The 14792-nt window shown below is 47.0% G+C and overlaps 1 pseudogene; it reads right to left on the reverse strand.

Moving 5' to 3' along the window:
• Nucleotides 1-8134: 8134 nt before the first annotated feature.
• Nucleotides 8135-8287, reverse strand: LOC129780844 (5.8S ribosomal RNA; annotated as a pseudogene).
• Nucleotides 8288-14792: the final 6505 nt, after the last annotated feature.

Genomic DNA, 14792 nt, shown 5'->3' on the forward strand with positions numbered 1-14792 from the left:
TCGCGTTGCTTTGATGAGAGACACTACATACATCAGACAGGTGGAACAAAATATGCTTGATGGGGGGAACGATATATCGAAATAAATGTTCAGTTCTATACATATGAGGCGCTTCATAAAGTGAGAGCTGAATCGATTACCTGTTGCAAGTGTTTTTCTGCATAATAATAATTATTTTTACGCATTTTTGTTAATATTGGATTGAATTCGTTAGTTTTTCGATTATTCATTATATGGAGTTTTATACTTGCTTTCACATTTCTAGCGTTATGATTTTGTTCCACCAATTTAGTACGACCTTGTCCATAACAAATATAGGCAGTTTGGTTAGAGAAACGCAGGTTTGACAGACAGATTATGACAGATCATCTCGCGGTATCGCGCACCATTGTAAAGAGCTGCACTGAAAAATATCGCGAGTGAGTATATCGCATGCGATTAAAAGCCTGCATTGTAAAGAAAGCATAAGGCGGCGGTGACACTGGATACAGAAAAGTGATCGTACGAATTGTATGCAATAGTAAAAGTAAACAACCACATTCAGTTATATTGGAGTGGTTACATTGCTTTCTCCTTGCTTCGTTCGAATTCGTCAGCTTCTATCGAACAAAATTGTTTGTTTCCATTCGTACAATCAAATTTTCGTGCGTACTCCGATCCAAAGTAACCTTAAGGCCCATTTATACGTTGCTAGTAGCTGACTTGACAATGAGCAGCTACTGACCCGGTGGACTCGCTTGACAATTGGTTGACTCGCCTTGTCCGTTCACATAGTGTGAGCTGCTGGCGAGAAACTAGATACTACGGCACGGGTTTACCTGGGATGCCAGGCGATTTTTCAAATGTCCATCAAATAGTCAGAAACAGCAATCAGGTCCGAATTTGTCAAATGATTGGTCCGAAATCGACTTCTTTATTGGTAGTTTTCATCTTAGGTTTTCAGTTGAATGTATCATTACACAATTTTATAGAGATTACAGAGCAGTGTTGAGAATAACACCTGAACAAGTGGAAAAACTGTTGAATTTAATTGCTCCACAAATACAACGCCAAGATACACTCATGAAGGATGCTGTACCTGCAAGAGTGATAATATAAATGACATTGATATGCCTTTCTTCTGGAATATTGTTCAGATTGTTGTCGATATTTTTTAGAATCTCGAAAGCATCCATAGCTAAGATAATTCCGGAAGTATGTGATGCTTTAAATGATAGTCTAGAAGACTTTTTAAAATTTTATTCACACGCGTCAAAAATTAAAATAATGAATGAAAATGTACTTTTTTAAATCGAATATGTATTCTGTTTCTTAGAACCTTACTTTTTTTCGCAAGTTGTGAGTGAATTTTGAATGAAAATTGTGCCTGATAATGATTCTATATTAGACATTCTCCAGAAAACTATCTCAAAAAGAAAGCGTGCCCCGCCAGCGTGCAAAACAGAATAACAATGATTTCGTTAAGAAACTATGAGGGTTTTATTTGTTTTTCCAATAATTTTCAAGTCTATAAATATCTTCGCATATTTTCAAATATCTTAAAAATAGAGACATTTCTTTACATTTGGCATCCCTGATTCGAACGCTAAATTCTGTTTTTGACGTTTTGAGAGATGCGAGTGCGAGTGAATTCAAAAAACTTTGAAGTAGCTCGCACGCCGGATTACACATGACACTAACTGGCATGATGTGTTCACACGGTGTGAGTAGCTGCACTGCAGTAACTGACTAGACCGACTCGTATGCTTGCTCGCACCGTCTGAACCCGGCTTTAGCCTAATACAGTTGCACCTGGTTGTGCCGGATTTACAATCATTCACATTGAGCGCGATTTTTTTCTTTAATAACGATTTTTATTCGCCAACCAATCAGAGCAAAGCGCAAAATCCAGCCGGGTGACGTCTTTAGAGAAACCCCATTGAACTGACAGGAGCCAACATATCGGGTATCCCACTGACATTTTCCCTTTGTTTTCATATGAATTGGGTATCCCACTGACAGTTCTGCTTGAGATTTTGCTAACGATCCTAGCATCAATCATATTGGGCTGTTTCAAAAGTTTATGATTTGCTCAGCATCTACTATCCTACACGCGAATGATATGTCCACCCATACCTATCATCGCTCACGCACCGTGTTACAGCCGAATACGACCCATCCACATGCCTATCTTATGTCTAGCATAAGGCATCTCAAGTGTTGAGAAAGTTCGTGCACCTCGAGGAAGGTTCTTTTGAAACAAATCAATAGAAGCCATCCTATGCGCGATCAGTGTGACTACCCGCACATATCATCGCTCACGCACCACGTTGCAGTCGAATGTGACCCATCCACATGCCTATCTTATGTCTAGCATAAGGCATCTCAAGTGTTGAGAAAGTTCGTGCACCTCGAGGAAGGTTCTTTTGAAACAAATCAATAGAAGCCATCCTATGCGCGATCAGTGTGACTACCCGCACATATCATCGCTCACGCACCACGTTGCAGTCGAATGTGACCCATCCACATGCCTATCTTATGTCTAGCATAAGGCATCTCAAGTGTTGAGAAAGTTCGTGCACCTCGAGGAAGGTTCTTTTGAAACAAATCAATAGAAGCCATCCTATGCGCGATCAGTGTGACTACCCGCACATATCATCGCTCACGCACCACGTTGCAGTCGAATGTGACCCATCCACATGCCTATCTTATGTCTAGCATAAGGCATCTCAAGTGTTGAGAAAGTTCGTGCACCTCGACATCTACATTAGAGCTCAGAACCACAAAAGTGAGGGTGTTTGTTTATTTTACGCACTGAAAAGCAAGATTCGGTGGCGATTATTCATTTTTTTTTCAATTTAGATTCATTTCAGCCATTGAATGTCGTCAGTATATGGTAAGAAAGTTGGAGTTTTGTATATTTACGATGGTTTTAACACGCGATTTGACCAAAGTCATAGATAATCTTCGAAAATTTTAAGTTTGATAATGCATACCGGTTATTGATACTATGGATAATGCCGGATTTACAATCCTTCACAATGAGCGCGATTTTTTTCTTCAATAACGATTTTTATTCGTCAACCAATCAGAGCAAAGCGCGAAATCACCCATGACAGTGCGAAAAAAGATAGAACTCTCCAAGCTTTGGCTGCGAAAATCGCGTTGCTTTGATGAGAGACACTACATACATCAGACAGGTGGAACAAAATATGCTTGATGGGGGGAACGATATATCGAAATAAATGTTCAGTTCTATACATATGAGGCGCTTCATAAAGTGAGAGCTGAATCGATTACCTGTTGCAAGTGTTTTTCTGCATAATAATAATTATTTTTACGCATTTTTGTTAATATTGGATTGAATTCGTTAGTTTTTCGATTATTCATTATATGGAGTTTTATACTTGCTTTCACATTTCTAGCGTTATGATTTTGTTCCACCAATTTAGTACGACCTTGTCCATAACAAATAATGGCAGTTTGGTTAGAGAAACGCAGGTTTGACAGACAGATTATGACAGATCATCTCGCGGTATCGCGCACCATTGTAAAGAGCTGCACTGAAAAATATCGCGAGTGAGTATATCGCATGCGATTAAAAGCCTGCATTGTAAAGAAAGCATAAGGCGGCGGTGACACTGGATACAGAAAAGTGATCGTACGAATTGTATGCAATAGTAAAAGTAAACAACCACATTCAGTTATATTGGAGTGGTTACATTGCTTTCTCCTTGCTTCGTTCGAATTCGTCAGCTTCTATCGAACAAAATTGTTTGTTTCCATTCGTACAATCAAATTTTCGTGCGTACTCCGATCCAAAGTAACCTTAGCCTAATACAGTTGCACCTGGTTGTGCCGGATTTACAATCATTCACATTGAGCGCGATTTTTTTCTTTAATAACGATTTTTATTCGCCAACCAATCAGAGCAAAGCGCAAAATCCAGCCGGGTGACGTCTTTAGAGAAACCCCATTGAACTGACAGGAGCCAACATATCGGGTATCCCACTGACATTTTCCCTTTGTTTTCATATGAATTGGGTATCCCACTGACAGTTCTGCTTGAGATTTTGCTAACGATCCTAGCATCAATCATATTGGGCTGTTTCAAAAGTTTATGATTTGCTCAGCATCTACTATCCTACACGCGAATGATATGTCCACCCATACCTATCATCGCTCACGCACCGTGTTACAACCGAATACGACCCATCCACATGCCTATCTTATGTCTAGCATAAGGCATCTCAAGTGTTGAGAAAGTTCGTGCACCTCGAGGAAGGTTCTTTTGAAACAAATCAATAGAAGCCATCCTATGCGCGATCAGTGTGACTACCCGCACATATCATCGCTCACGCACCACGTTGCAGTCGAATGTGACCCATCCACATGCCTATCTTATGTCTAGCATAAGGCATCTCAAGTGTTGAGAAAGTTCGTGCACCTCGAGGAAGGTTCTTTTGAAACAAATCAATAGAAGCCATCCTATGCGCGATCAGTGTGACTACCCGCACATATCATCGCTCACGCACCACGTTGCAGTCGAATGTGACCCATCCACATGCCTATCTTATGTCTAGCATAAGGCATCTCAAGTGTTGAGAAAGTTCGTGCACCTCGAGGAAGGTTCTTTTGAAACAAATCAATAGAAGCCATCCTATGCGCGATCAGTGTGACTACCCGCACATATCATCGCTCACGCACCACGTTGCAGTCGAATGTGACCCATCCACATGCCTATCTTATGTCTAGCATAAGGCATCTCAAGTGTTGAGAAAGTTCGTGCACCTCGAGGAAGGTTCTTTTGAAACAAATCAATAGAAGCCATCCTATGCGCGATCAGTGTGACTACCCGCACATATCATCGCTCACGCTCCACGTTGCAGTCGAATGTGACCCATCCACATGCCTATCTTATGTCTAGCATAAGGCATCTCAAGTGTTGAGAAAGTTCGTGCACCTCGAGGAAGGTTCTTTTGAAACAAATCAATAGAAGCCATCCTATGCGCGATCAGTGTGACTACCCGCACATATCATCGCTCACGCACCACGTTGCAGTCGGATGTGACCCATCCACATGCCTATCTTATGTCTAGCATAAGGCATCTCAAGTGTTGAGAAAGTTCGTGCACCTCGAGGAAGGTTCTTTTGAAACAAATCAATAGAAGCCATCCTATGCGCGATCAGTGTGACTACCCGCACATATCATCGCTCACGCACCACGTTGCAGTCGAATGTGACCCATCCACATGCCTATCTTATGTCTAGCATAAGGCATCTCAAGTGTTGAGAAAGTTCGTGCACCTCGAGGAAGGTTCTTTTGAAACAAATCAATAGAAGCCATCCTATGCGCGATCAGTGTGACTACCCGCACATATCATCGCTCACGCACCACGTTGCAGTCGAATGTGACCCATCCACATGCCTATCTTATGTCTAGCATAAGGCATCTCAAGTGTTGAGAAAGTTCGTGCACCTCGAGGAAGGTTCTTTTGAAACAAATCAATAGAAGCCATCCTATGCGCGATCAGTGTGACTACCCGCACATATCATCGCTCACGCACCACGTTGCAGTCGAATGTGACCCATCCACATGCCTATCTTATGTCTAGCATAAGGCATCTCAAGTGTTGAGAAAGTTCGTGCACCTCGAGGAAGGTTCTTTTGAAACAAATCAATAGAAGCCATCCTATGCGCGATCAGTGTGACTACCCGCACATATCATCGCTCACGCACCACGTTGCAGTCGAATGTGACCCATCCACATGCCTATCTTATGTCTAGCATAAGGCATCTCAAGTGTTGAGAAAGTTCGTGCACCTCGAGGAAGGTTCTTTTGAAACAAATCAATAGAAGCCATCCTATGCGCGATCAGTGTGACTACCCGCACATATCATCGCTCACGCACCACGTTGCAGTCGAATGTGACCCATCCACATGCCTATCTTATGTCTAGCATAAGGTATCTCAAGTGTTGAGAAAGTTCGTGCACCTCGAGGAAGGTTCTTTTGAAACAAATCAATAGAAGCCATCCTATGCGCGATCAGTGTGACTACCCGCACATATCATCGCTCACGCACCACGTTGCAGTCGAATGTGACCCATCCACATGCCTATCTTATGTCTAGCATAAGGCATCTCAAGTGTTGAGAAAGTTCGTGCACCTCGAGGAAGGTTCTTTTGAAACAAATCAATAGAAGCCATCCTATGCGCGATCAGTGTGACTACCCGCACATATCATCGCTCACGCACTACGTTGCAGTCGAATGTGACCCATCCACATGCCTATCTTATGTCTAGCATAAGGCATCTCAAGTGTTGAGAAAGTTCGTGCACCTCGAGGAAGGTTCTTTTGAAACAAATCAATAGAAGCCATCCTATGCGCGATCAGTGTGACTACCCGCACATATCATTGCTCACGCACCACGTTGCAGTCGAATGTGACCCATCCACATGCCTATCTTATGTCTAGCATAAGGCATCTCAAGTGTTGAGAAAGTTCGTGCACCTCGAGGAAGGTTCTTTTGAAACAAATCAATAGAAGCCATCCTATGCGCGATCAGTGTGACTACCCGCACATATCATCGCTCACGCACCACGTTGCAGTCGAATGTGACCCATCCACATACCTATCTTATGTCTAGCATAAGGCATCTCAAGTGTTGAGAAAGTTCGTGCACCTCGAGGAAGGTTCTTTTGAAACAAATCAATAGAAGCCATCCTATGCGCGATCAGTGTGACTACCCGCACATATCATCGCTCACGCACCACGTTGCAGTCGAATGTGACCCATCCACATGCCTATCTTATGTCTAGCATAAGGTATCTCAAGTGTTGAGAAAGTTCGTGCACCTCGAGGAAGGTTCTTTTGAAACAAATCAATAGAAGCCATCCTATGCGCGATCAGTGTGACTACCCGCACATATCATCGCTCACGCACCACGTTGCAGTCGAATGTGACCCATCCACATGCCTATCTTATGTCTAGCATAAGGCATCTCAAGTGTTGAGAAAGTTCGTGCACCTCGAGGAAGGTTCTTTTGAAACAAATCAATAGAAGCCATCCTATGCGCGATCAGTGTGACTACCCGCACATATCATCGCTCACGCACCACGTTGCAGTCGAATGTGACCCATCCACATGCCTATCTTATGTCTAGCATAAGGCATCTCAAGTGTTGAGAAAGTTCGTGCACCTCGAGGAAGGTTCTTTTGAAACAAATCAATAGAAGCCATCCTATGCGCGATCAGTGTGACTACCCGCACATATCATCGCTCACGCACCACGTTGCAGTCGAATGTGACCCATCCACATGCCTATCTTATGTCTAGCATAAGGCATCTCAAGTGTTGAGAAAGTTCGTGCACCTCGAGGAAGGTTCTTTTGAAACAAATCAATAGAAGCCATCCTATGCGCGATCAGTGTGACTACCCGCACATATCATCGCTCACGCACCACGTTGCAGTCGAATGTGACCCATCCACATGCCTTCAGGCATCCGAAAATTTTTTAATAAAAAAAAGAGAAGTCACCACATGCAGCACTAAGCTGCAGTAGGACTTCTCTTCTAACTACAACAACCGTACACGTACCCCATCCACATGCCTATCTCCGACACTCGGCATGGACCTTCAAGTGCCCGAAAATGTTTAAATAAAAAAAAGAGAAGTCACCACATGCAGCACTAAGCTACAGTAGGACTTCTCTTTTAAACACAACAACCGTACACGTACAAGGCCAACCTTCAAGCATGGGTAGTCTGAGAGGATCGAAGTGTACACCTCTCTGCAACTCGCAACTCCCAGCCTGTAAACCTATCGTTTGTAGGAGGTCTCAGGTGTCCAGATGCCACGCAACACGGTGGACACGCAAACGCGCACCACCTCTACGTGCTGGGCTCATCCCTTTTCGCTCGCAGCTACTCAGGGAATCCAGTCACACATCATTTGAGGCCTATAAGAACTATCTCATGTATGGAGAAGATGGAACACACAAAGACTTTCATCTTGGGACGTGTGTTCATCAAGCCGTGCGCCGGGGCCTTCGCACGTTTGACTATCTTCAATGTTTTTCCACCACCGAAGGCCGAAAAACACCATTACGCATATGCGCTACCTAAGCAGCGCATATAGTTAAATTGGTAAATATAGACGGCACTCAAAAATGTGTACATCGCACAATGATTGTACGATGTGCAATATGCGTTCAACTTGTCGGTGTTCATGTGTCCTGCAGTTCACATTCTGACGCGCAATTTGCTGCGGTCTTCATCGATCCACGAGCCGAGTGTAGTCACACATCATTTGAGGCCTATAAGAACAATCTCATGTATGGAGAAGATGGAACACACAAAGACTTTCATCTTGGGACGTGTGTTCATCAAGCCGTGCGCCGGGGCCTTCGCACGTTTGACTATCTTCAATGTTTTTCCACCACTGAAGGCCGAAAAACACCATTACGCATATGCGCTACCTAAGCAGCGCATATAGTTAAATTGGTATATATAGGCACTCAAAAATGTGTACATCGCACAATGATTGTACGATGTGCAATATGCGTTCAACTTGTCGGTGTTCATGTGTCCTGCAGTTCACATTCTGAAATTGAAACACGGGTTGAAATTTGAAACACACACTTGGAGAGTACGTTCGCATGTAAACATACGATGTACAGGCCACTCCTGGGTTCTTAGAACCCATCGCACTTGCAGAATGAACATCACGCCGGTTTCATCACTTGGGACGTATTTTTGTCATCATTCGTCCAAAGACCGTGTGATCGGCTTAACCTTTAGCTCACTAGTATGGGGACTCGCCAGGGGGCATCTGTACGTTCATATGCGCACATGCGAAGTACGAGACACCGCACCTAGTCCAACAGATGAGATCTATAACGCCGGGTCTAGTAGTTTCGAGCCGCGCACACACTGCAAGGTATGGCCCCTACAATAGGATGAAAGTTCGAAGGCCCCGGCCCTTCATCCAAGTAGTAATACCTTTAGTGCAGTAAGGAATGGGAATCCCATCATCGATCCAAAGACCGAGACGATCAACCCTTTCCTTCCATTTCCACCTCACTAGTATGGGGACTCGCCAGGGGGCATCTGTACGTTCATATGCGCACATGCGAAGTACGAGACACCGCACCTAGTCCAACAGATGAGATCTATAACGCCGGGTCTAGTAGTTTCGAGCCGCGCACACACTGCAAGGTATGGCCCCTACAATAGGATGAAAGTTCGAAGGCCCCGGCCCTTCATCCAAGTAGTAATACCTTTAGTGCAGTAAGGAATGGGAATCCCATCATCGATCCAAAGACCGAGACGATCAACCCTTTCCTTCCATTTCCACCTCACTAGTATGGGGACTCGCCAGGGGGCATCTGTACGTTCATATGCGCACATGCGAAGTACGAGACACCGCACCTAGTCCAACAGATGAGATCTATAACGCCGGGTCTAGTAGTTTCGAGCCGCGCACACACTGCAAGGTATGGTATTTTTTTAAAGAGGTGAGGAACGCTCTACCAGCCTTACCTGGGAAGGGTTAACCCAGACGTCGAGTGGGGATCGCACCCACAAAAACCAAGCCCTCTACTCGTTGCCTTATTCCCCCTGGGACCACATCTAGGCGACTACTTCAGGGGGCGGCTGTGCTCATGCACTTCTCGAGTTTTCAACGCAAACTAGCGTTGTCCTTCCCTTTTTCTCAATATTTTTTTCTTTCCATTCGTTATTAATTCCACTGCGCTGATGTCCTCTTCGCAGGCATTTTGAATTTACCCGTCGAGACGTGAACCGATTAGGAATTGCCCTCCAACTTGACGCGCAACCCGTCACAGCCACCCTCGCGGGGTTTCTCACCTGTCGAGACGTGAACCGATTAGGAAGCGCCCTCCAACTTGACGCGCGCCCCGTCACAGTCACCCTCGCAGGATTTCTCTTCCCAACGGAGCGCCGATTAGGCAGTGCCCTCCAACCTGACGCGCACTCCGTCACAGCTACTCTCGTGGGGTATTCACCATTTTGATCGTGGCTTCATCCTTGATGCTCGTTCCTTCGAAATGTTCGCGGTGTTCCTCCATCCAGGCCACGATCAGGCGTTGTCAGGTAGGCCTTTTGCTGTTCTCCGCGGCAGTATCCGTTTACCTGTCGAGACGTGCACCGATTAGGAAGCGCCCTCCAACTTGACGCGCGCCCCGTCACAGTCACCCTCGCAGGATTTCTCTTCCCAGCGGAGAGCCGATTAGGTGGTGCCCTCCAACACAACGCGCACCCCGTCACAGCTACTCTCGTGAGGTACCATCTCTTGCAACAGCCGTCGCCGTTGTTCACCTTTCACCGTCGGACGTTGTCAGCACTTTGGTCAGCCCTCCACCTTCGCTGCAGCTCCGACATGATTTGTGTGATTGCACTGCTCACGGCATTCCAGATCATCTCGTCGCGACACATCTCCTCCACAATATTCTCGACATGAAGTGCAGGCAGCCCCTCGCGCCTTTCGATGAACCTGGGACAGACAAAAACGACGTGCTCCGGTGTTTCCTCCATATCTCCACAGTCCGGACAGAGGGGTGAAACTGCGTGCCCGAACCGGTGTAGATATTGCCTGAAACAGCCATGCCCAGACAGAAACTGCGTCAAGTAAAAGTTAACTTCACCGTGTTTCCTGTTCAACCAGGTCGAAAGTACCGGTATCAGCCTGTACGTCCATCTACCATTTTCTGCCGTATCCCATTCATACTGCCATTTGTCCAACGACTCCGCTCTCATCAATTTCCGGATACCTCTGCTTTCCCGTCGCTTGTAGCACTCGCTATCTTCCGCCAGAGTGATGCAGATGGGAATCATTCCGGCGATTACACACACAGCTTCTGTCGAAATGGTCCTATAAGCACTTACGACTCGCATGGCCATGAGTCGGAATGTGCTGTTCAGCTTCCTCCGATTTCGGTGGGTTTCCAGAGCCGCCAACCAGGCAGGGCCACCATACCTCAGTATCGACGAAGATACACTTGCCAAGAGACGCCTCTTGCTGCTGCTTGGGCCAAAGCTATTTGGCATGATCCTCGCCACCACGTTGATGGCCTTTGACGCCTTCCCACATGCATAGTCGACGTGCTGGTTGAAGTTCAGCCGGTCGTCGATCATGACTCCGAGGTACTTCACCGCCCGCTTCGAAACGATGGTATGTCCTCCGACCGATACCTCTGCCCGCAGCACTGCCTTACAATTGCTCACTAACAGCACCTCGGTTTTGTGATGTGCCATCTGGAGCTTTACGCTGTCCATCCAACTACCGATCATGTCTACAGCCTCAGTCGCCAACATTTCCACCTCCTGAAGCGTCTCGCCAATTACCGTTGTTACGATGTCGTCCGCGAAGCCCACGATCTCCACACCTCTGGGTAGCTTCAGCCTTAGAACACCGTCGTACATCGTGTTCCAAAGCGTAGGACCTAGGATGGAGCCTTGTGGAACTCCCGCCGAGATATTCTTCACTATCTGTCCCCTGTCTGTGTTGTATACCAGGATCCGATTCTGGAAATAACTCCTCAGTATCCTGTACAGGTAGCTAGGGACCTTCAATCTGTGTAGCGCCTCGGCGATGGCCTCCCAGCTGGCACTATTGAAGGCGTTCTTCACGTCAATCAAAATCACCGCGCAGTAACGGTCGCCTCTTCGTTTTTGTTTAAGCGAGACCTGAGCTTTCTCGATAACTGTCCGAATAGCGTCCACTGTCGACTTTCCTTTCCGGAACCCGAACTGCATTTTCGACAATCCGTGGTCATCCTCCGTGCATTTCACCAGTCTGTTGAGAATAACCCTTTCCAAGAGCTTTCCCAAAGTATCCAACAAACAAATAGGCCTATACGACGCTGGATCTCCAGGTGGCTTTCCTGGTTTCGGGAGCAGCACCAACTTTTGTATCTTCCATTCCGCAGGGAAGAGACCGTCATCCAGGCATTTCTGCAGCACCACCCTGAACATGTCGGGGAAAGCAAGGATCGCCGATTTCAGGGCCACATTGGGGATTCCGTCGGGGCCGGGTGCTTTTTTCAACTTTAGACCTTTTGCCACCGCGATGAGTTCTTCGTTGGTGACTTGTGCGTTCTCTGCTTCGTCCTCACCGTACAGTGTGGGTGGCCACGTCGGTGGGTCGTGCTGCGGAAAGAGTCCATTCACAATGACCTCGAGTTTTTCCGGACATAATTCCATGGGAGTCGTTGAACTACGGAATTTCGCCATCACGATTCGATATGCTTCACCCCAAGGATTTGCGTCGACGTCACGACACAGCTCCCTATAGCAGTTCGATTTGCTCCTACGTATCTCTCGTTTCAAGGCGGCTCTGGTCGCTCGGAAAGACGCGCGGTGCTCCTCTCTCTCTACATCGGTTCGTGCCCTCTGGACTCTTCTTCTGGCTCGTAGACAGTTAGCGCGGAGGATGCTGAGTGTCTCGTTCCACCAGTAGGCTGGACGTCGTTCATTCGTCGGGTTCAGTCTTCTCGGCATCGCTGTATCGCATGCCCTCACCAATGTTCCTGTTAGCCCGTCGGCGCTCAGATTAAGAGTTCTGCTGTCTATGCGTAGTGCTTCGACGAAAAGCTCCTTGTCAAAAACCTTTGTCCTCCACTTCCGCTCAAAGGTTTTTGTATTCCGTACCGCTGCGGGATTCCGTTGGCCGACACTATACAGGATTGCCTGGTGGTCGCTGTGTGTGTATCCCTCCGACACTCTCCACTTCGTATTAGCCGCCAGTGATGGACTGCAGAAAGTTACATCGATGATGGATTCGCGGCCGTCCCTTCGAAAGGTGCTGCTAGTGCCTTCGTTCAGAAGTGTGACGTCTAGTTTTGCGAAGGCTTCTAGTAGGCTGTACCCCCTGGCGTTGGTGCATCTGCTTCCCCACTCCTCAGCCCAGGCGTTGAAGTCTCCTCCGATGATGACTGGTTTGCGGCCGCTGACCTTATCCGTGAGTACGTCCAACATCTCGTGAAACTGCTCCGCTGACCATCTTGGGGGTGCATAGCAACTACACATGAAGATTCCGTTGATTTTGACGATCACGAAACCTTCCTGTGAGCTTTCCACCACTTCTTGGATGGGGTACCTTCCCATCACTAGTATTGCAGCCATCCCTGCTTTATCCACCACCCATTTTCCGTTATCGCGAGGAACTCGGTACGGTTCTGCGATCATTGCAACGTCGCATTTAGTTTCAGTTGTTGACTGCCACAACAATTGCTGTGCTATGTCGCAATGATTGAGGTTGAGCTGGGTAACCTCCATTACTGCGAACCCGCAATCGCCTTTTTGTACGCCGGACATTTGAAGCTACCTGTGACGTGGTCGTTTCCGTCCTCCTCCTTGCACAACATGCACCTCGGTTGCTTGGTGCAGTCTCTAGCAACGTGACCTTCCGTCCCGCACTTCCTGCACAATTTCGATCTGTCAGGACCACCGCAGTTTTTCGCCTGGTGACCGAAGCCCATGCATTGAAAGCATCTCTCCATTTGCTTGGCCATACGAGGGGGAGCTTTCATCGGGCACACGGACCACCCCACTTTTATTTTACCCTTCTCCACCAGTTTATTCGCAGCTTGTTTCGAGAGCCGTATCGAGGCCGTTTGTGTCCCACCGTATGCCTTTCTCAGTCGGATTGTCATTGGCACATCGCCAAGGTCACATTGTGACTGTAACTCAGTTCTCAATTCCTCAACAGTCGTGATCTCGTCCAGATACCGGCACTCGATGGTTGATTCCTGAGAGAGAGCTCTCACCTTCGCCTCCTCCCCTAGTGACTTCTCAATGAGTTGTTTGAAAGCGGAGCTCTTAACCGCTGGATCTTTTTTAAGCTCGAAGAGCATCTCGCCTTTCTGCGTGCGCCTAGTTTTCACGACGTTCTCGCCCAGTGTCTGCAACTCCGGATCGTCTCTCACTTTCCGAAGGATAGCTGCATACGATACTCCTGCTGACACTTCAACGATCAAAGCATCGCCCTTGATTCGCTCCACTCGAGGTCCGAGTTTCTTCTTTTCCTGCTCAACTTTTTTCTTCTTCTCCTTCTGTTTTTTGCGTTTTTCTGCCTGGTTATCGACAGTACGCCATTCACTGCTTTCACCTCCTTTCGCGTTACTCAGATCGTTCTTGGCCTTTTTCAGCTCTTCTTCTTCTCCTGGGGTGTCCCTCCTTCTCTTGTCCGATCGTGTGTTCAGAGGACCCTTCGGCGTCTCAAGTATCTCGACGGGTTTCTCATTCGCCTCGAGCAGAGCCTTTTCAGCACCCTCTGCTCTCATCTGCAGCTCCTTATGCTCGCGTTCAGCAACCATGACGACCGATCTGATGCTCGTCACCAGATGTTTTATTTTTAAGTGGACATTGTTTTTGTCCTTTACGAACTCGTAAAGTTCGTTGACCTTTTTCCTAACGTCCGTGATGCTGAGCCTCCCAAGTTGCCCTTCTTGGGATGCGCTTGAGGTCAGCGTAAACAACTGGCTCTGTACGGAGCCAAGATCTCCTTGGAATGCTTGGGCAGCAAACACTTCTTGTGGTTTTGTGTTGCTTGTACTCGTTGTGGCTACTCGAGTGACAGGTGACCTCAGCATTCGTCCGCTTCTCGCGAACACATTCTCCTCTCCATCGTTTGTTGGTGTGTTATTGCAACTATTCATATTTTTCTGGGTCCCAACTTCGGGCCGCTATCTCCGCTCGTTGTACATAGTCGCTACCAGTGATCCCATGGTTATCTATGCAAGCAGTGAGGCCATGCAGGGGTTGACACGGTCCTTCATGGGGACCGTGTTCAGA

The sequence above is a fragment of the Toxorhynchites rutilus genome, chromosome 3 (assembly GCF_029784135.1).
Source record: "Toxorhynchites rutilus septentrionalis strain SRP chromosome 3, ASM2978413v1, whole genome shotgun sequence".
NCBI classification, from domain to species: Eukaryota; Metazoa; Arthropoda; class Insecta; order Diptera; family Culicidae; genus Toxorhynchites; species Toxorhynchites rutilus.